The sequence below is a fragment of the Heterocephalus glaber genome, unplaced genomic scaffold, assembly GCF_053883595.1.
Source record: "Heterocephalus glaber isolate CG9 unplaced genomic scaffold, H.glaber_assembly_v1.0 deba00001689, whole genome shotgun sequence".
NCBI classification, from domain to species: domain Eukaryota; kingdom Metazoa; phylum Chordata; class Mammalia; order Rodentia; family Bathyergidae; genus Heterocephalus; species Heterocephalus glaber.
The window spans coordinates 4380838-4401111 of record NW_028258414.1 but is presented as its reverse complement, the minus strand read 5'-3'; the positions used below and the strand labels follow the sequence as shown (position 1 = coordinate 4401111).

At 45.1% G+C, this 20274-nt stretch overlaps 1 protein-coding gene and 1 long non-coding RNA gene across 2 annotated transcripts in view; both read left to right on the top strand.

Moving 5' to 3' along the window:
• Nucleotides 1-20274, top strand: part of Rora (RAR related orphan receptor A) — a 674381-nt gene that overhangs the window by 429 nt on the left and 653678 nt on the right. The gene's annotated exons all lie outside the window — the stretch shown is intronic.
• Nucleotides 19-20274, top strand: part of LOC147821825 (uncharacterized) — a 107708-nt gene continuing 87452 nt past the window's right edge. Inside the window, exon 1 of the long non-coding RNA XR_015446506.1 lies at nucleotides 19-15917. This is a non-coding gene — a long non-coding RNA (uncharacterized LOC147821825). The remainder of the gene's footprint in view (nucleotides 15918-20274) is intronic.

Here is a 20274-nt window from a genome sequence, read left to right as displayed (position 1 = left end):
AGCCTCCTGCGTCGGCGCCCCAGGCCCGCGGCTCCCGCCCCTCCCCCCGCCGCCCCCCAGAAATGTTGCAAACTTTTGCAGCCCGTGTTGGGCTCGCGGGAGGAGGGGGCGGGGAGGCGGCGGCGGGGTTGACAGCCGCCGGACGAAACCCCGGGCTTTGATTTTTTTTTTTTTTTTTTGCAAAGACGGAGGAGAGCCTCGCTGCCCAAATTAAATTCGCTCCCCCCCAACCCAGAGCCTCGGGAGAAGGGGCCCGGGATAGAAACTTTTAAAGCGGCAGTGTCCTTTTAAAAGGAAAACAAAAATCTGTTCGTGGCCACCCTCCTCCTCCACCTTTTCTCCTCTTGACAGTTTCGGCCGCAGCTGCTGAGTCGGGGAGGTGTTTTCCTAGAGCTCAGTGAGGGGGGGCGCGGATGGACGGAGCGACCTCGGGAGCCCCGGAGATGGAGAAGGGGCGCCCCAGGGGATCAGGGGTGACTTGGGCACCTCCTCCAGAGCGCGGTGTAGGGTGTGGGGCTGGGGGAGAGGCCCGGGGCAGCGAACCGGATGCGGGCGCGCGAGGTGCTCGCCGAGTTGTGCGCCGCACAAGTTTGGAGCCCGGACTGGGAGCCCTACGCCTCAGTCGGCGGGGGGCGTGTACGCCCGGGCGCCCTACGCGCCCCGGAGGCCGCGGCCACCCAGACAGGAACCAAGAAAAAGCTCCACGGGCACCCAAACTTAGTTTTGGCCGGACAATGCTCCCCTCTCCCCCTTAGAGGTTCCTGGCGAGTCTGGGAGAATCCGGGTCCGGTCAGGGCGAGTCGAATGGTGGTTGGATAGTTGGAGCGCTTCATTCTGGTGTGCGTGTGCGTGTGTGTTGGGAGGATAGATCCGTTGCTTTTCCTGGCGTTTTCCTGGGTAAAGTCGGCTGTCAGGAGAGCTTACTCCCCTTAAAGGTGTGGGAACCTGATGTGGGTTTTGTCCCCCACTGGGGGAGGGGGGCTACTTGAATGCTCCTGGAGTTTGCAAAGAGGAGCAGGAAGCTGCCGTTTTAATTACTGTTGTAAATAATGTATAAATCACGCCTGTCACTCGGAGGACGCGGGCCCGCGGAAGCCGGGAACCAGGCGCTCTCCACCGGGGTTGCGCCCGGCCCGCGCGCCCCTCTTCTGGGTACTGGGAGGGCTGGGGAGACAAGGGGCCCGGAGCCGCTCCCCGCCTCTCCGGTGTCTTAGTTGGAGGTAGGAATATGGCTGATCATGTGCTGGCTGTTTCACAGTACCCCCCCCCCCCCTTGCGCGCCTCACCTTGGCCACACCCCCAGTCCGGTCGCTTTCCCATTCACGGAATTCGAGTACAGTAAAAGCCATCGGGATGACACACGCGAAAAACATTTAATTAAAGGAGATTTCCAAAGAGTGGCCGCAACGAACCGCGGTTGGAGTCGGGGGGGGGGGCAGCAAGGGCTGGGACGGAGGGGAGAGGGCTGGGGGCCAGACCTGCCGCCGGCTGGTGAGTTCGTGTTCAGAGAGCTTTGGACTGCGAAGAGTATATTTAGACCCTGAGACGGTGGATTTGGAATGCGAGTGGGTTATGTAACAGGGTTAATCAGAAACACTGGAGAAAATCCCCTTCGTGTGTTTTTGTGGCTTTTTTTTTTTAAAGAAAGGGGAGCATAGTATATGGGAAGCCACACTGATTTCTGGTTTGTGCTGCTATCCCCTCCTTCTTAGCCCCTCCCCTTCCGTATGTTATTAGTGTCTTCAGGTGTCATTCTTGCCAGAAGGTGTTCTTGCAAGAGATAGGGGTGGCAGGCTGCAGAACCGACTAGCAAATCCGTAACTTGCTGTTCCTGCAAATTATATAACGCCAGGGCATTCAGTACCACCAGCCCCATAAGCTCAGCCAAAAGGGAAGAGGGACAAATAGGAGCGGGTGCATCTTGCACAGCTGACCTCCTGACCTATATCCCCTGGCCCCCTAGAGCGCCACCCCTCACTTATTCTTTGAACCAACCCCTGTCCATTCCTCTTAGGAGATTCAATGGGAGGGGGGAGGTAAGGCCCAGACACTCAACTCACATCCTGCACGCAGGCACTAGGTTATATAACAGTCTGAATGGAAAAAGGAAGGTCAGAGATGGAAGCATCCTTTAGCTAACACAGCAGTAGAATAGCTTCCAGAAATTATGTGCATTTGCAGACTTTAACCTCAGATGTAGCGTCTGCTCTCAGGGGTACCAGTCTTTCTGTGTGTGTGTGTGTGTGTGTGTGTGTGTGTGTGTGTGTGAGAGAGAGAGAGAGAGAGAGAGAGAGAGAGAGAGAGAGCGCTAGGGAGAGAAAGAGAGAATGTGTAAGTATGCCTGAGAGTTGAGAGTGATTTGAAAATGGGAAATGTTTGGGTTTTCAGATGATGTAATGGAGTTGGCAGAATATGCAAGTCGGCTCCCAGGGTGTAAGCAGTAAGAAAATTGGAGCTGGCATCCAGTATTAATGTTGCATAAATTACAATATCGGAAAGAAATTAACCTACACACTAGGTGATTACGCCTCTTAAATACTTAAAACATAAAGGCACACGACTGGAAAGGAAAGCAAGCATCACCACCTTATAATTAGTGTTTTCCACCTCAAAGAGGGTTGAGGGGAGTTCTTGGCAAAAGGGGAAGCTTCCTGATTTGGGAGGGACTTTCCCAAGGGGGTCCCAGGGTGAGCTTCCCAGCAGCTAGCCTTTGAAGTCTGCAGAGATTGTGGTCTGTCTTCTCATGACATTGAGGTGACCTCATGAGACATTGCCTAGGTAGAGTTGAGGCTCCCTGAATTCCTCCTTCCCTCCTGGGAATTCAAGTGTGAATAGACTGTGTACCTTTAATCCAAAATCAGATGTGTGACTTGATAATCTGAGAGAGGACTTCCCCATCCTTACAACTGCAGGGAGCATTAGCAGTTTTAATAAAAGCCCTCCCTTTGCTTGGTCTTCTTGATGATGGCTGGTACCATTCTGTCCCATCTTGATGGCACAATGAAAGGGGTGGGGGGAAGACAGGCAGGAGGCAGTGTGGGAAGTAAGAATGAAGCCGGAGAAAACCACAGTGAATCTTTAATCTCACAAGGTTTTCAGGGACTTGAGAGAGACATGGGCGTTGTGACATAACTGTTGTTAAAAAACCCTTTTCCAGATCTCCTTATTCTATGCATGCCGGAAGTATTTTACTTTCCTGAATTTACTCAGGGCTGGGCACCACCCAGTGGGTTAGCAGCGCTAGTGTAGAAGATTGAAGGCTTTTAGGGCAGGCTGACCTAAGGGGGGAAAAATCGAAACCTACAGATGGGATTAACACTGAAAAGCCCAGTTGGGTTGAGATCGAAGCCCCTAGAAGCTCAGTTTAGATTGACTTACAGTCAGTCCGTTAACAGGGCCAGCCTTGTATTTCTAGCCCCAGGGACTGCTACACCCTTACAACTCCTTGCCTTTGAAAATGTGTTCCCTTCTTTCTTACCTTCAGTCTCCACTGACTGGCTGTTTAGTAGGTTCTCTTAGCTAGTGATGTAGCGCGCTTTCTAGAGATGGGTTCTCAGATCAACTTCTCTGGCATGGACATAGCTCTCTGTAGTGAGCAAATGATGGCCTAGAGTTTGAAAATGCTACTGGCTGGGAGAAAATCTTCTGCCAGAGGGATGAAATGATTATTTTTTAAACTAAAGGACTTTAATTTTCCAGTAAATTGCTCATAAAAACATTTATAATTATACTCTTTAAAATGTAATAGAATAATTTTGGAAAACGCATTACATGATAAGTTAGGATAACTTTTTCTGTTACTTTTACTTCTTTCTTAAAAGGAATTGAATTATTAATCTAGAACTCAAGTCCTGAGTGACTCAAACATTTATAGCGGGACCTTTTTTATGTTAGTCACCTGCTAGAATTTTCCCAAAGCCACTGGCGTTGTAAGGAGCCTGTTTCTGCAGCTGGAGCAGCTGGGAGCCTGCTCTGAGGCCTGGTCAGCTGAGACTGTTCTGTTTGTGCATTCGAGGCTGCAGAGGTGGGCAGACACCCGCCTATGGGCCCACAATGGAGTCCCAAAGTGGGGTGCACAGCTGCATTAGGCTGTGCCTCCTGATGGAAGGGTTCTTCGGATTTTTAATGCCAGCTCAATTGCTTTTGGAAGCAGTCACTGTCTGCAGCTAACCTTTGGCATGAGAGAGGCCAGTAGGCTGTCTGTTGTCACTTTTGAATCAAAATGCACATTTTCCTTGATTCTCCTGCTTTTGCATTTAGGTCCTCATAGTGTGATGTAGGAAGGACAGACTGAGCATGTGTTACTGAAAATTGTATTCATATGGGACCGACTCTTAAAGCATATGCCACATTTTGGGGAGGATTCGGCCTTTTTTCTTCATCCTCCTAATCCACTTGGTGAATTGTGCTCTTTTTTAGTTCATGTGTGTACTTCTGTGTCTCAGGAAGCAGAAAACATAACTCGGCTTCTTTAGGGAAAGAGTTGTAATGTGACTGCCCTGTGAGTAAAAAATAAAATGTGTGTGTGTGTGTGTGTGTGTGTGTGTATTCCATATCTTTTAATATGATATCCCCTACTGGTCACCCTCTTTGTCTTCCATGAGATGACGTGCAGGGGCTTTGCTGCAACTTTCTTCCGCTCCCTTGAGACCCCTGGACTATTCATCCCATATTAGTGATAAATTCTTCCAAAACAAGGAGAGTTCCTAGCTGTTGAATTGATCAGTAACCTAGAATGTAGAATACCTTTCTGAATAGGAAGATGGTTGTCCTGGCTCAGAATTTAGAAACAGTACATTCTCTTCTTCATTCCTCTCTTTCATCTTTTCTGTGGTTTTTTTTTTTTTTTTGGCAGTACCGGGAATCGAACTCAGGACCTATCACTTGCCAGGCAGGTGTGGCATCACTGAGCTAAATCCCCAGATGTAGATTAGATTTTTCTATGGTTTTTGAAAATCTAATTCATGATAGGAAGTGTTGGGTGTTGGTTTGGAACTGAACTGTTAAAATTTTTTACCCATCTTTTTAGGCTCTTCATTAAAAAAAATAAAACTATCATTTTTGAATTAATGCTTCAAAAGAAAAAGCCAGCTCCTGATCACAGAGCTTGAACGTTGATTAACATGCTGTAAACTGTGATTTTTCTTCAAGGTCACCAGGATGTTACTGATGAATTGATATTTTTTGATTAGTGGTAGATTAACCCAAAATATTTTTTTTGATCTTTTACTTATTGAGTATGGTTTTTAAATGTGATGGTTCCTTTCCTACCCTCGAAAGTGCATTGAGAATGTAATTGACTCTTTCCATGAGGTTCGAGAATTTTATGGGGCCACAGGGTCACTGCTTTGAGGAGGAATTCTGATTGCACCTTACAGAACCATGAATGGAGAGAGTGTCAGAGGCAGGACTAAAGCTGTCTTGATCTGAGTTTGGAAATTGTATCATCTCTTCTTTTTGTTAAATCCTCAGCAGAACCATGCATGTTTTGTTACTTGCCTCCCTTGTTCTCTAAGTTGCTAGTAGCAATTTAGAAAACTGAATTAGTAGGTTCTGGTTAATTGAGGTTTTTATTTTATAGAAAAATTTCTACCAGCATCTAGAATCTTCATCATTCTTTCTGTTGTAGAAGATGCAAAATAATTCTCAAATACTCAGGAAGGCTGTGATGTTCACAGTAAGTTATCTATTTACTCTATTACTGTAACACATTATAGTTTCCCACCTACATAATATAATAGTAGATAAAAACTCTCGCCAATTTTACCTCTTTCTCAGATATGTTGTAGAGTTTCTTGGTTTGGGGCTCCTAAGGCTGAAAATTAGGCAGCTCTAGGGTTAGAGCAAAGAACTGGGAGGATATGGATACAGCACATTTTGATTCTGGGGAAGCAGCTCTCTTTCTAAGCTTAGTTTGTTGCTTCGACCCCTGTGGACAGCTTCCCTGGGGCCACCCTGGTGTGGCAGAGTGTGGCTTCCTTCAGGCTATCTCTTCTGATTTAATGATCATCTTTGATTATTTGTGATCACTTAGAGGGTGTTGTGTTGGGAGTTCAGCTTGGGGGTTCTGGAGTTCTTTTGTGACAGCCTGTTATTATTATTATTATTATTATTATTATTATCAGAGTTATTTTGGGGTAGAAATCCAGGAGATTGTCTAAATAAATCCTTAGAAAAGATTGGGAATGTGATGAGGAATAAATGTAGCAGAGCTCACAGTGTAGGCTGGCTGGCCCTTTGCTTCAGCTCTTACATGCTCATGCTAAAAGGAATCACAAGAAACAATCCCCTTGTGTTGGAGAAAGAAGTCTTTTTTTCCTTACAGATTTTAATGGCTTTACACGACCCATCCTTACTGCTCATTGCCTTACCACGTTACACACTGCAGCACATTAACAATGGCGTGGTGCTGTAATTTCCTTGTGACCCGTCTGGTCCCCAGAACTGGGGCCCTCTTGGGTGGCCTGTGCAGGGCCGACTCCAAGCTGTCCTGTGGGGTGAGGTGGGTTCTGTACTAACGGTGTTTCCCTAGAACTCCATCAGAGTTTGGGAATAATGAAGAAACATTATAGTATAGAGGATCTATAATTCCCCTGGCCTTGACCCATCTTCATGTTTTTGAGTGTTGACATTTTGATTATGAGCTCTTTAAAGTTTTCTGAAATAATTAGGAAGTTTCTGCATGCATGCCCACACCATAACAGATGAAGTCTTCTGGGGTACAGGAAGGGCCCCCAGTTAGTATGGGGTCCTCAAGCCAGTGAAAGAGGCAGTGCACTGTTAAAAATACCTAGCTTACTTCAGGGGAGGATTTGGCAGAATACTGATGAAGTTTATGAAACACGAATGTGGCAACATTGCTGTACGTAAGTGGTAGGCGTGTGTGCAAGAAGTAAGAGAAATAAAATTGTGTACAGATGACATTCTGAAATTTGACGGGATTGTACACGTGAGGGGAATGGTGACATTTGGATCTGTACTTGATGGGGGAAAAGAGACAGGGTTAAAATCTGTATGTCAAGCCAGACATGGGACTAAAAATGATAGAATAGAAAATCATTTGACTTACTCTGTGAGCAAAGAATACTACCAAGGATAAATAGGCGGGTTGCAAAGAATAGAGATGAAATTTCCCAAAAGGGGGAAAAACGAGAGAGCAGTGTTTGAATCTATAAGGAGGTATGGTAATCACTGTCTTAAGAATTCCAGACTATTAACCACAGCACTGTTAGGGTGGGGAATTAGTTATAGCCAAATAAGAAACAGAAATATGAATTTTAGGTTGTGTGGGAGAAATCCTCGGGATCCCCCTAACATGAATGTATGTATTGAGATTCCAAGCTTTGCCTGACATCATTTTTCCTGTCTTGTCCTGATTAATTGACAACCTACTGGATGCTTCTTTCCTGAAGGTGACTTTGCAGTCTCTAGACGCAGACATTGCTCTCCAAAGTGAAGGGAGGAGAACCATAAGCCAAAGTGTGTTTCACTGGGTGAAGTATTTTGCGGGAAAGTAAGGATGGTGCCAAATGGGAAGGGAGGAGTGTGTTCTGAGGTTAAGAATGCCTGTTTAGGGCCGGGGATTTAGCTCAGTGGTTCCAGCGCCTGCCTCACAAGCGCAAGGATCCGAGTTGGATCCCCAGTACCAAAAAAAAAAAAAATGCCTGTTTGGGGCTGTGGAGCGGAGGCTGTGGATGAAGGCAGGGAATCTCTAGAGGGGAAAAGAGACGTTTGTGCACAAGAAAAGGAAATTAGCATTGACTCTGAAATGGCTGGGAATGTGACTTTCTAATTTTAAATTATCTTTAACAAGGGCAGTGAAAAGAGGAACGTTGACACTTTGAGAAGTTATGACGAACTTGTCCAGAATGCCAATTGACAAAGGCAGGTAAGGGAATACTTGGGAAAACAGCCGGAGCAGGTCTGAAGAGCCAGCGATCTGCTTCCTGGGGTGTTAGGGGAATTGCTGGGGACTTTATTGACTCTTCCAATTAGTTTTAAAGAAACCTGAAGAAATGGACAAAAGGAGAAAAGGCAACCACATGTGATTCTGCCCTTCTAGAAGCCAGGAGGCTTCTATCATTCCAAGGGATCCACGCGAGTCATGGGGAGGAGTAATTATGTGGAAATTAATGGATTTTCAACATCCAATCACAGAGGAAATGTGTATATTTAGCAAGACTCAAACCTCTTAAATAAACTGCATTGCTTTTCATTTTCACTTTCCAGTTATAAAACCAGTGGATGATGAAAGGCCATGTGACAATGCAGCGTGTCCTCCCAGGAGCGCTCGTATGACAGGGACGGTACAGCTGAAGGGACCGGACTTCACAGTATGAGGGGACAGTCCAAGTTAGTGAGGTTCAGCGACTTTCCTGAGGTGCAGGGAGACTCCGGAATCTGTAGAACTGACCCTCGGTGAAGGTCTCTTGGATGTTCTAGAGCTTGCCTTTTAATCCGAGCTTCGAGGTGCACGTTAGATATGTGGCGCTCACTCCTGATGCTGCCACTGGCCCTGTGTTATTAGGGTGAAATATGTTAGAGCGGGGGGTTGGGGTGGCTGAGCACCGAATTCTCCAGCTGGGTGCCTGTTTGAACTGACACTCATAGAAACCTGGTGAGATGTGGAAATCATACTCTGCCTGTGACCGGAACCCAGGTCTTCTATTTTCTCATTAAATGTCCTTTCTATTTGTATGCTTGGGCAGGATCCTTCGAAGTTCCAAAAACATACAGGATCGAGTTCGTGCCTCCCGGAAACCCCCCTGAGGCGGTGAAGATGATGACACAAGTTAATCCCAGCGTTAGGCAGTGCATATGTATGAAAGTGAGTGTCTCATTTTGGCCTTTCATCAATAGTGGAACATTGTCCGTGCTTGTTATTTTTTTTTAAATCCCAGTAGGCATTTTTATTACTAATTAGAAAGTAGCCAGTGAGCCGTGGCCATGTCAGCAAGTCAAGGTAAAGCATAGTGAAAATAGTGTGTGAGCTTCCCATTCTGATTTAGTGGGAGTAAAATACTGTGGTGGACTTGAGTCTCTTACAGTGGGATCTCTGGAGTTGGACGTAGCCGGGGGCCCAGAGAGAGTGTGTCCCTCCCCTGCTAAAGCTGTGCCTTCCTTGTGGGACCTGAGAGAAAGCCTGCTACTGGAATACTACAGAGCCACTAAAAACTTGGTGGCAGTAGAAAAGTATTTCTTAATAGAGAAAACTGTTCATGATCTCTTGCTAGGTGAAAAGTACCAGCATTCATTGCAGTGTGCAGAGAATCACATCATTTTTGTAAATAACTGTAGTGAGTGTACATGTGTGTGTGCATGCGTGTGTGTGTGTATGTGTGTGAAGTATAATGATATCAGGAAATTTTCTTGGACCCACACATTCCAAAATTATGCAGTAATAAGGTGGTCATTTGTGCATGTTGAGATTATCTGCTTCTTTTCCTTTGTGTCGTTCTGTATTTTCTGAGCAGCTGCCCTGCATTATGTATGCACTAATTTTATAATTAGAAAAAAAAATAAATTTCTTTTCAAAAGGATTGATGGTGTGTTGTTAAACCGGGGTTGTGTCAAAGGATCTGTTTCTTAGTGTGTTCCACAGAAGTTTCAGGATGGACCAAGTTTACCAGCCCTAAAAGACCTGTATGTACCATTTTGACAGTCACACTCATTGAGGAAGACAAGGGTCAGCTTGAACATAAAAAAAAGTCCTAATTCCGAAACTTCTTAACCCTTTACAGTGATATCTTTGAAACATTTATATTATGATCTACAATGAGAAAAAAATTTATTTTGTGAGCCAGTTGTACATATGCACACACACGGAAAGAAGCTCTTCACATAATATTTTCATATAAAATATTTACCCTTTCCCCGTGCTACTCTGTCATTTTTGCTTTATTATTTAAAATACAGGCCAAGACTCACCATATTGGTTTTATGATCTGCTTAGGAGCTATACCTCATGTATTTGAAAACTCTAGGGCACGCTGGCTGCAGAAGCAGCCCTCCAGAGCCCAGGGCATGGCGGTGGGAAGGAAGAGGGGAAACTCATTTCCACAGTAACTCACACTGACCTCCAGGTGTTACTCACTATGGTTTCAAGGAGGAGGCAAGGGAGGACAAATAACGTAAATACTTATTATTATAATCATACAGTATCTTTATGCCACTTTTAGTACATGCTCATTAATATCCTGTTACATTTAGGCATGCATCTGTCCTAGAATATAAATTCTGAGGCCTCTCCCCCATTTGTTTAGTGTGGACATCACTGTGTTAGAGCCCAAGGTGGTCTTTCATTCATCCAGTGTTTAGGGAGCACTTTCTATGTGCCTGGTACTCTGCTAGGCTTTGGGGAACAAAGGGGCCATCAAGAGCATTCTGGTTCCTGCCTTCCTGGTGTGATGGCATTTCTCAGGGTAGCCCAACACTGCATGTTTCTAAACATGTCTGGAACTTCTGTATGTGCCTTCATCTTTCCCTTCCTCCTGTCCCCTGTCTAGTTCCTATGCTGGCTTGTTATCTCACTTTGCTTATTGGAAATCCTTCCATCCATTTAGCCCTGCATGAGATCTTCTCTCCCTCTGGACTTCTCAAGGCTCCTGTCTTTTACATTTGTCAGTCACATGTGCCTGCCTTGCTCATTCAAGACAAAGGAAATCTCTTCCTGTGCCTGCTGTTTCCATGCTGTCCTAAAGTGCTGTTTTGTGGGTATGAGCTTGGCCTCTGCTAGGCAAACACCACGGCTTGTTTCCACCCTGCGCAGTGCCTTGGATAAGGCAGGTGCTCATGTGCTCTGTAGCTCACCTTTCCCACATTGCCCTGTGGGGCTCAGCACTGTTTGATGCTTTGAGCCCATCTCCAACTGGCTCATGCTTGCACCTTTAGCTTCAGTTCTAACCTGGCCACCTTCTCGTTCCACCCCTGCCCCTTGGATTCAGCAGCCTTCTGCACACTCAGGCTTGCTCCAGTCTTAAACAACTCGCAGTGGGACATGTTGGGAAACAGAGGACATTCAGCTGGCTGTGACAAGCTTCTGGGAGTGCTGTGTGACAGCTGTATGGCCTTAGGTAAGTCCGTGGACCACTTGGTCTCTGTCTTCACCTGTGAATTAGGCATGGTGGAGATGCAGCCTCCCGGGGTGGTTGTAGGAACCTGTGTATTAATGCATGTGAAGCACCTGGCACACAGTGGGTATGGCTGCAGTGATGGTGGTGACCATAGAGCAGACACGGGCTGGTGAACCCCGGGCCACCATCCCCTCCTCCTTGAGTCTTCAGTCCCCTTTGCTGGGAGCACCCTCCTTGGCCCTGAGTGGCTGCTCTATGAAACAAGCAAGAGTCTCTGGGCATGGGTGGAGGTTTTGATGCTTTTCCTTTTGCTGCCAGTTCCAGTCCTGGAACTCGATCCAGCCCCATCTCTCATTTCAGGCACCATGGGCTGGATCCTGCCAAGTGAGGACAGATCACTCAAGTTCAGTGCTGTCTACCACGTGTCAGGCCTCCCTGGTATTACCTCTCATATCTTCAGCGAGCAAGAGGTGGGCTTGAGCCTAGCCGCTCCCTGCCACCCTGCACACAACTACCACCATTCCTGGGGTCCCTGCTGGTTTTCCTGCTCCCCGTCATTGAGGCCAGGGTAGCTCCTTCCCTTCCCACCGTGCTCCAGTGCTCTTTGGTGCCTCATTTCTCAGCATCTCACCGTTCCTTGCCCTCCCTTCCCTTTTACTCACTTTCTCTTCCCTGCCAAAAACTTCCATTGGAGAAGCGCATCTACAAGGTTTCCATTCAACTTGTTCTACATTAATGCCCCACTATGGTGGCCCTCTGCTGAGTCTTTCACTTGTAATGTAATCTAATAATTTACATGCACTTTGCAAGCAATGCTCTCCGAGACTCACAACCTGTTTGAAATTGCTCTGCTGTTACAGTATTTGAGCTGATGAGAGAGCAGCGTGAGAAAGAGTGGTTTATTGGTATCACAATGGTACTGGGTAGACGCTGGAAAATAGTGTTAGCGTGAAGTGAGGGAGGGCTGATGGATTATAATATCCTTTCTTAGAGGATCAATTAAACTTGCTAAGGGTCTTTTATTGATTTTGCTTGTAATTGCACTAGGATAGGTCAAAGTAGAGAAGAGGTAGAGGCATAATAAGCAAGAGGAAGTGAAGCAAGAGCAGACTCTTATCTTTCTGGAATGCTACAAACATGTCTTAGTTTTGATATACAGGATGACTTTTACAGAATTAATTGGCTCTGTGATTAGGTAGTTTTATGTCTTCACCCAAAACATGTTGGAAGCTGATTCTGATATGCACTGGTAATGAAAATAGAGTAATGCTGTAATAATAGTGCCATTGTAGAGCGAATTACACCATTAAGCATCTATTTTGTCTAATTTGTATTGTAATAATGTGGGTGACACACACACGCATATTCACATACATATACACACAGATTTGGAGTAGCCAATCTTTAAGAAATAGATTCTAGCTAAGAGTAGAAGCCCCAATCTGGTAAGATTGAACAGTTAGGAAACGACATACGGTGAATTTATACACATATATATGATACATGCATACATATGTATGTGTCAGGCAGGCAGATTGGGAATGGCACTGGGTTGAAAATGCTTGGTTCGTGTGTGTCCTTGCAGCGGAGTGACTCTCCTGAATGGGGACAGATGATCAGTTATGGAGGGTCAGGTAGTGATGGCATCACTAGCAGAGTTGAGGACCAGGCTTTCTCATCCTCCTCCTCCTCATTCTCATTAGTAGCCCCAAGAATGTCTGTTCATGGATATTCTCAAGTTGGAGAAGACGCATTAAGGGTCCAGGAATGTTGGTCATTTGTCTAGCAAGGAAAGATGGTAGTGGAGCAACTGTAGCAGAGTTATGTTCGTAGCAGGGATACATTTTTGTCCTGTAAGTCATTGCCCAGCCCTATGAAGAAGATGCTATCTCCAGGAAGGTTTGAGAACTTTCCTGGTCCATGTCCAAACTGGATGGCTGCCTCCAGCCCCACCTCGTGTTTGTTATGGTAGCATCTAAAACGGATTGTACTGGTGGCCCTTTTGTCATCCCTTGTCCTTTGCTTCCCTGACATTACCAACCCCATCACTTGGCCATCCAGAACCTCAGAAAGACCTTGCCTGGAAAACTGAGATATTTTGTGTGTAATTTAGAACATTTAATTTTTATGTATGATACCTGCTTGGGTGGCCAAAGTATTGAAGGTAAGTTTGCTTCATAAACAACTGTGTGCCTCCTGTATTTGAAATCAACGCTGTTGATTTTAAACTCCGTGAGGATTTAAGGGGAGGGAAGGCAGCCTCAAAGCCTGGCATCTGAATTAAGAATGTACTTAGTGGAGAAATTTATTGCAATTCTCAGTGAAAAAATATCAATATCATATTGTGTCTAATACAATGTTATAATGAAAATTACCATGGCATTTGACAACATCCCCTTATTAATTGCTCTTTTCTGTTATGATTTTCTTAGTAGCAAACACACTCTGGTTTTCTCTCTTATTAGTTATAGTCTTTATTGAATTCATATTTTGATGCTTCAGCTGTGTTTGTCTTCCCTGTGGTCTCCGTTCCTTGAGGGCAGGGCTGTGGGTTGTCGCCATGTGCCTTCCTAGCTCCCTGCCTCCTGCTTGGGCAGTCAGCGAATGCCCTCAGGATGCTGGTGACACTGCAGTTCAGAATCAATATGTGAAAGATGAGCCAGTGGAGAGAAAACCAGAATGAGGCAAGAAAAATCTAATATTCTTCGAAAGCCTCAGCTGTTTAAGGCGAGTGCGATACATCATCTGCTTGTGATGATTCATCACGTGTTTCTTAAGCACTTACTTTGTGCTCGGCCCCAGGTTGGTTACTGGAGGGACACAGTTGAATTAAGGGAACTGGTGGGAGCAATGATACATTAATTTTGAAAAATGCAGGGCTATGATAGAGATACTAAGAAAAAATATATATGCACGGGAATGAGGTGATGGGGAAACACTTCAAGGGAAAGCACTAAGGTGTCCTATTTACCCAGGTTTTGAAAAAATGGGGAGATTCTCAAGGTATCAGGCTTGGGCTGAGGAAGGAGTGTGTTGGTGAGAACTCTGGGATGAGGCCAGAGAGAATGGATGGGGCCCCAGCTGAGCATTTTAGGCCTTTTTCCGTAGCAAAATTTTGGGCAAGTGAAAAAATACCTGATTTATTTTTTGGTAAGGTATTAAAGTCCAAGTCCATGAGGTCAGGGATGGAGAATTGTTGTGTAGACAAAAATCCAGGTGAGGGGCCTAGGATGTAGCTCAGTGGCACAACTCAGTGGCAAGCGCAAGGCCCTGAGTTCAACCCTGGCAACTGTGGGGATAATTCCGGAGAGAGAGAGAGATTGCAGGCAGTAAACTCGGAGTAGAGGGCAGGGGTGGATTCTGAGGGACCGTTTCCTGGGAGTGGGATCAGGAGGATGTGCTGGGGCAAGTGACTGGAGTCAGAGTTAGGCGCCCGAGTACTGGCTGGGACAGTTTGGTGGGGTGGGGTGTGAAGAGGAGAGAAGGCCCGGGTTCGATTTGGGAGGCACTGATCCGCCGATCTGGAGGTGCTTGCTGGAACTGCAGGCCTGGCAGGAAGTTGTAAGGGGATAGTACGTGTGGAATGAGGAGGAATAACATTTAACAAGGACTTGGGCGCAGGAGAGCTGGTTTGGAGACAGGGAGCCCCAGCTCTGAGCAGCACTTTTGCTAGGGAGTTGGGAGATTGAAACTCTATAACCGTGAGAACACCGTCGGGTTTTTGAAGTGCTTTCAGTAGAAAATAAATCTAAGGTCCAACCGAGTACATGTGGTTGGGGAATTGAATGTGGTAATGGGTGCAGGAGAGAGAAGAGTGTCTTTTTAAAAAAAAAGCTGGAGTGGGAGCTGGGCGTGTGGTGGTGCACACCTATAATCCTAGCACTCTTGGAGGCTGAGGCAGGAGGATTGCAAGTTTGAGCCCAGCCTGGGCAATTTAGCTACTTAGTAAGACCTTGTCTCAAAATACAATAAAAAAAAAAAGTTAAAAAGTGTGAAGGCCCTGGGTTTAATCCCCAGTACTGCAAAAACAAACAAAATAGATTGAGAACTGGACATCCTGTGTGTACTTACAAAAATCACGGGTGTTTGTAAGCCCAGAGCCAGGGTCTCAAACTCTGCTGCCCCAGTGGCGTTCGAGTTCTCTGTGTTTCAGAGGTAAGGTCTTCCCAACATGGACGAGGGAAGAACTGCTGCTGCTTTTTCTTCTTAACTTTCTGCACAGCCCAGCAGGCATTGATTTATCCTGTCTCTGAGGGGAATCTGCCTCCCGCTTGGCAGGACCTCAAGGCTGGAGCAGTGGATGAATAGTGGCTTTGGAGAGGTCTCCGTGCTGCCCCCGGAGGAAGGCTTTGTTGGGGAGGCAGTTGAAAGAGGGGCCTGAGAAGGGCAGAGGGCCTTCAAAGGACGGGTCTGGCCATGGGAAACTGCAAGATTTTTTTTTTTTTTGTCTTTTTAAAGTTGACCAGGAAAAGAAAAAGCAGTGAACAGGCATTGGCTGGTCCGGCTGTCAGGGGCACTGGGGGCCAGTCACTGAGGCTTTGTGTGGGTGACACTGTTGTTTCTCCGGCATTTTCCCATGTGGAGCACTCTCGGGAAGTCTTGGCAGGAAGTTGATAATGTTGCAGGCTGGGGAGGGACAAGGGAAGTGCCGTGTTCTCAGGGGGACCCGATATTATTTTTCATTCCAGTGGCCTGAAGGAAGGGCCTCCTTGGTCCTCCTAGACTCTCAATTGTTTTCTGCCCGCTCTCCCTAACTGTCCACCCTGTCATTGTCCCGCTAATGTGTGCTATGTGTTTTTCCTTTATCTCTGTGCTGGGAAATTAGAAGCCTTCACCCACACTGTGGTAAGTAGATTAAAGTGAAAGCCTGTTTTTATGGTGTGGGGAACACCGGGCACATAGGAGGGCAACATTCTGTGTGTGTTGGATCTGACAGCAGGGTAGGGGGGCTTGCGATGCCAGTGTCTTCTAATACCCGAAAGCTGAGCCCCGGCTGGAGTTTTCTTCAAAGAGGTTTATATTTGATCTGTTGGCACTTCCGTGGGGAAGGGAGGTGTGGAGTGGGTGATTCTGGGATGATTCTTTTCTTGCTGTTGTTTTCTTCTCTGTCTTTTGAACTTTGCAGAAAGGCCTTCCAGTTGGACAGTCAGATCCTGCTTAGGATGTTGGTGACCAAACAGTCCCCTTTTGTTAAGTGAGCGTCCTATTTTTGTTTCTATTGAGAGGTGCCCTTCAGGACAGCAGAGCCATTCTTCGGGCTGTTTATAACCGGGTCCTGAAGAAACCTAAACAGAAATCATTCTAGACCTGGGCCAAGCACCTCCTTGCCTTGCTAGGCAAAGCTAAACCCACACAAGGTGAAATCTAACCAGCGGGTTACCTGAGAACCACCTTGGGGAGCTCGCCAGCTTGACTTCTCTCCTTGGCCACCATCCAAAGAGCTAGAGAAGGCCAGACCAGGGCCTTCCTGAGCCGACATGCTGTGAGAGAGTTACAGCGCTTGGTGGAGCAGGTTAGCTCGGGTTATGCTTTAAAAAGGCCCTGTGTGAGCTTGAGACACTGAGCGTCTATGAGAATCCTGGAGGAAATGGCTTGAAGAAGTCAGTTGTGGCTATAAGTCTAGTTGTCCTAGAGTAGTGTAATTTAAGGGAAAATTTTCCTCTTTATGATTCAAGCTTTCACTAAGTTTATATATATTTCAATAAGCATATAACACACACACACACACACACACTTTTTCCTTATTTTAAAGAAAAATATGTTCATAGCTTTAGCCCATCTTGGCATGTTTCCATCATTCCTGTTCCTGCCTTTTTCCTTCCACAGAATAGATAAACTGAGACAGTTGAGAAAATTCTGAGATTATAATATATATATGTGTGTGTGTATATATATATATGAATATATATATATATATATATATATATATATATATATATGATTTGCTAATGTAGAGAACTGGCATTCTGTTGTATGGGGTTAACCTCTGTGATGTGAAATAGAATCTTTGTTTCTTACCCCAAATCATCTGGTATAAGCCTTCCTTCCGATCAAACTTCATTGCCCACAAGTGCTGCCTTTGGTTTTCAGAAATGTTCTCTCCGCTTTAGGTATCAACTGAAGGGTCATTTCAGGTTCTTTGGGTGAAATAGGGAAATAATGTGGGACTTTGTCAAAGAAAGAACAACTGGCTAGAAAAGTTCTAACTCCTCAATCGTTTGGAGCCTTCTCACAGGTGAGATCATTGGTGTGTTTGAGTTCCGAGCTCCCCCTTGGACTGGCCAGTGCTTCCCGCTTTGCTGGCTCTATGCTTTCCCTGTGTGTTAGAGGAGGAGACACCTGTCTTTGGGGGATCCCCCAGCAGTATGGGAGCATCTGTCCAGCTGGCCTCTGTGGAGACAGACGACTGAGGAGGGAAGCAGTTTGGAGCGGGGCATCATTTTTGAGGCTGAAGTACATTTTAGGAAGTTAGAGACTTGTGCTGTAGCAGAGAAGTTGAGCTAAATATGCAATTCTATTTTAATTTTCATTTTATGCCAAGGCAAAAGTGTTGGGAGCTAGACTGTAAATGTATAAGTAAGTCACTGCAACAAGAGCCCCTTGCAAAAGGCAGATCTGGAGAGGCCAAATACTTCCTGACATCCTTCAGTGCCTATGAGTAACTATTCCCGGAGTGAGCTCTGGGGAAGGAACCGCCTAACCTCCATCATTGTTATGGGTCACACAGAGGGTGACCAAACTGGGAAGTATTTGGTTGTCTTCATCAGCTTGGGCTGCTGTAAGAAAAATCCCAAGGACTGGGGGGCTTAATCTGTTTTCTCACAGTTCTGGAGAGTAAGACCTCAAATCCCAGCTGAGGGCTCTCTTAATGGCTTACAGATGTTACTTACCTCCTCTCCATACACTCATGTGGCAGAGAAGCTCATGTCTCTTCTTCTGAGGATACTAATTCTATCATGGCGCTCCACCTTCATGCCTTGTCTAAAACCTAATTACCCCCAAAAGGCCACCTTCTAATACCATCCCAGTGGGGCTTAGTGCTTCAACATATACATTGGTGGGGGGCGCAAACCTCAGACCATTGCATGGGTCAATGCTTAAAGCATTCTAATAACTTTCAGGGTGTTCAGTCTGTCTCCAAAAATGTTATTAAAAAGCCTTAACTCATTTTTTTGCTTAAATAGAGCCCTGTTTTTTGGTTTTTTGTTTTTGTTTTTTTTCTGAGTATGTTTTATCCTCCTCTTCCTGTATTGTTTGAAATCTGTGGCGGTAAAGCCCAAGGTAATTAAGTCTGTGGTATCATTGTTTTAAATTAGAGTGTATGATTTATTATTTATTTATTTTTTTTGGTAATTCAACAACAAGTTCCTTCATATTCTGCATAATTGGATCACATTTTAATTTCATTGCAAGTAAAGATCTATTTTACATTTCTATTAGGAAGACAGGCCCCTGTGGCTAGGTCTGAATTAGGTTGTTTGCTGTTGGATGTACTGAAACAGGGAGTCTTAAGAGTCGATTCAACTTCTAAAAAAACTCATCTCTAATTCTTTAAGGCAGGGAAGGAAAACTTCAATCTAAAACTGATAAGCAGTCATGGATTTTTACCTCAAAACAAGTATTGAGAAAACAAAATGAAATATACAGGCACTGTAGCAAGCAGAGAATAACTAAATCGTGGGTCACATATACTCTAAAAACATGCTGATCTTTGACACAGACATATATGTTTGTAATTATATTTTATTATCTGTATGGTTAACACCCAGGGTATTTACATGAAGCCAAAAAATAAGACTGTGAAGGGTACAGAAGACATATAACTAAGAGGCCTGAATTCCGATCCTGCTTTGACTATTAATTATGTAAGTGATTTTGACCAAATACATAGCTTTCATGCAGCGGCCTTACCTTCTCTATGGAACAGCCATGCCCTGAGCTACTCTTCTTACAATCCCATGACTAAGACCCAACATTTTAAAAGAACCAGCAAAGATCACACTTTCTTTATACTTCCAGCTTAAAAAAATTATTATTGGGACATAATTTATGTATCATTCAAGTTTCTCATTTTAAGAGTGCAATTCAATAATTTTTAGTAAAGTTATGGAGTTGGACAACCACCACCATCATCCCAGGAAGATCCATATCTATCACATTCCCTTACTACCCTTAACCTAAGACAACTATTAGTCTCCATGTTCCTTTTATGGATATTTCACTTAAATGGAATTATATAAAATGAAGTCTTTTAGGTCTGGTTTCTTTCGCTTAGCATCCTGTTTATAGCACAAATCAACACAGGTTGAGTATCTCTTATCTGAATTGCTTGGGATGAGAAGTGTTTCACAATTCAGAGTTTTTTGAATTTTGTAATATTTATGTAGACATTAATGGTTGAGCATGCTTAATCCAAAAACTTTAGATTTCCAGATTAGAGATGCTCAACCTGAACCTTTTTATTGCCGAGCAATATTCCATTGAATGGATATACCACATTTTGTTTGTCTGTCCATCAGCTGATGGGCTCCTTTTCCTCTTCCATCCAGTAGTCACTTACTGTCCCTGTAGCCATCTCCACACCTGAAAGGAACAGATCACACTTAGAGAAGTGCAAGGTCTTTATGATTGAGGCCTTCCCTTGCAGAAAAGGCTAGAGTTTGGTGTTTCTGTCTACTTAAAGACTTCCAAGTATGTGCACAAGTATGACCGGGTTGGGTCACTGAGAATGTGACTGAGTAACTCTGCAGTAGCCATCAGTAGGTTTGACAATACTAGATGTAGTGCTTCTCTGCAGTATGCTGCAGTAAATATGAGTGTGTGGCTTCCCCCGTTAGCCAGTTTCTTGTCTCTGAGATGAAATGTCTGACACTCAACTTAAAGGAGAGGTTTACCTTGGCTCATGGTTTCAGAGGATTCAGTTCATGATTGGCTGGCTCCAATACAGAAACAGTATGGTGGAAGGGCCCAGCAGAGGAAAGCTGTTTTCCCCATGGCAGCCAGGAAGCAGAAAGAAAGGAGGAGTGGGGATAAGAATGCACCCTTCCAGGTCACACTCCCAATGACCCAGGCCTTCAATTAGGCTCCGTCTCCTAGCAGCACATGAATTCATCAATGGATTAATCTACTGACGAGCACTCTTCATGATCCAGTCATCTTTGAAAGCCCTGCCTCTGAATACATGAGACTTTAGGGGACATTT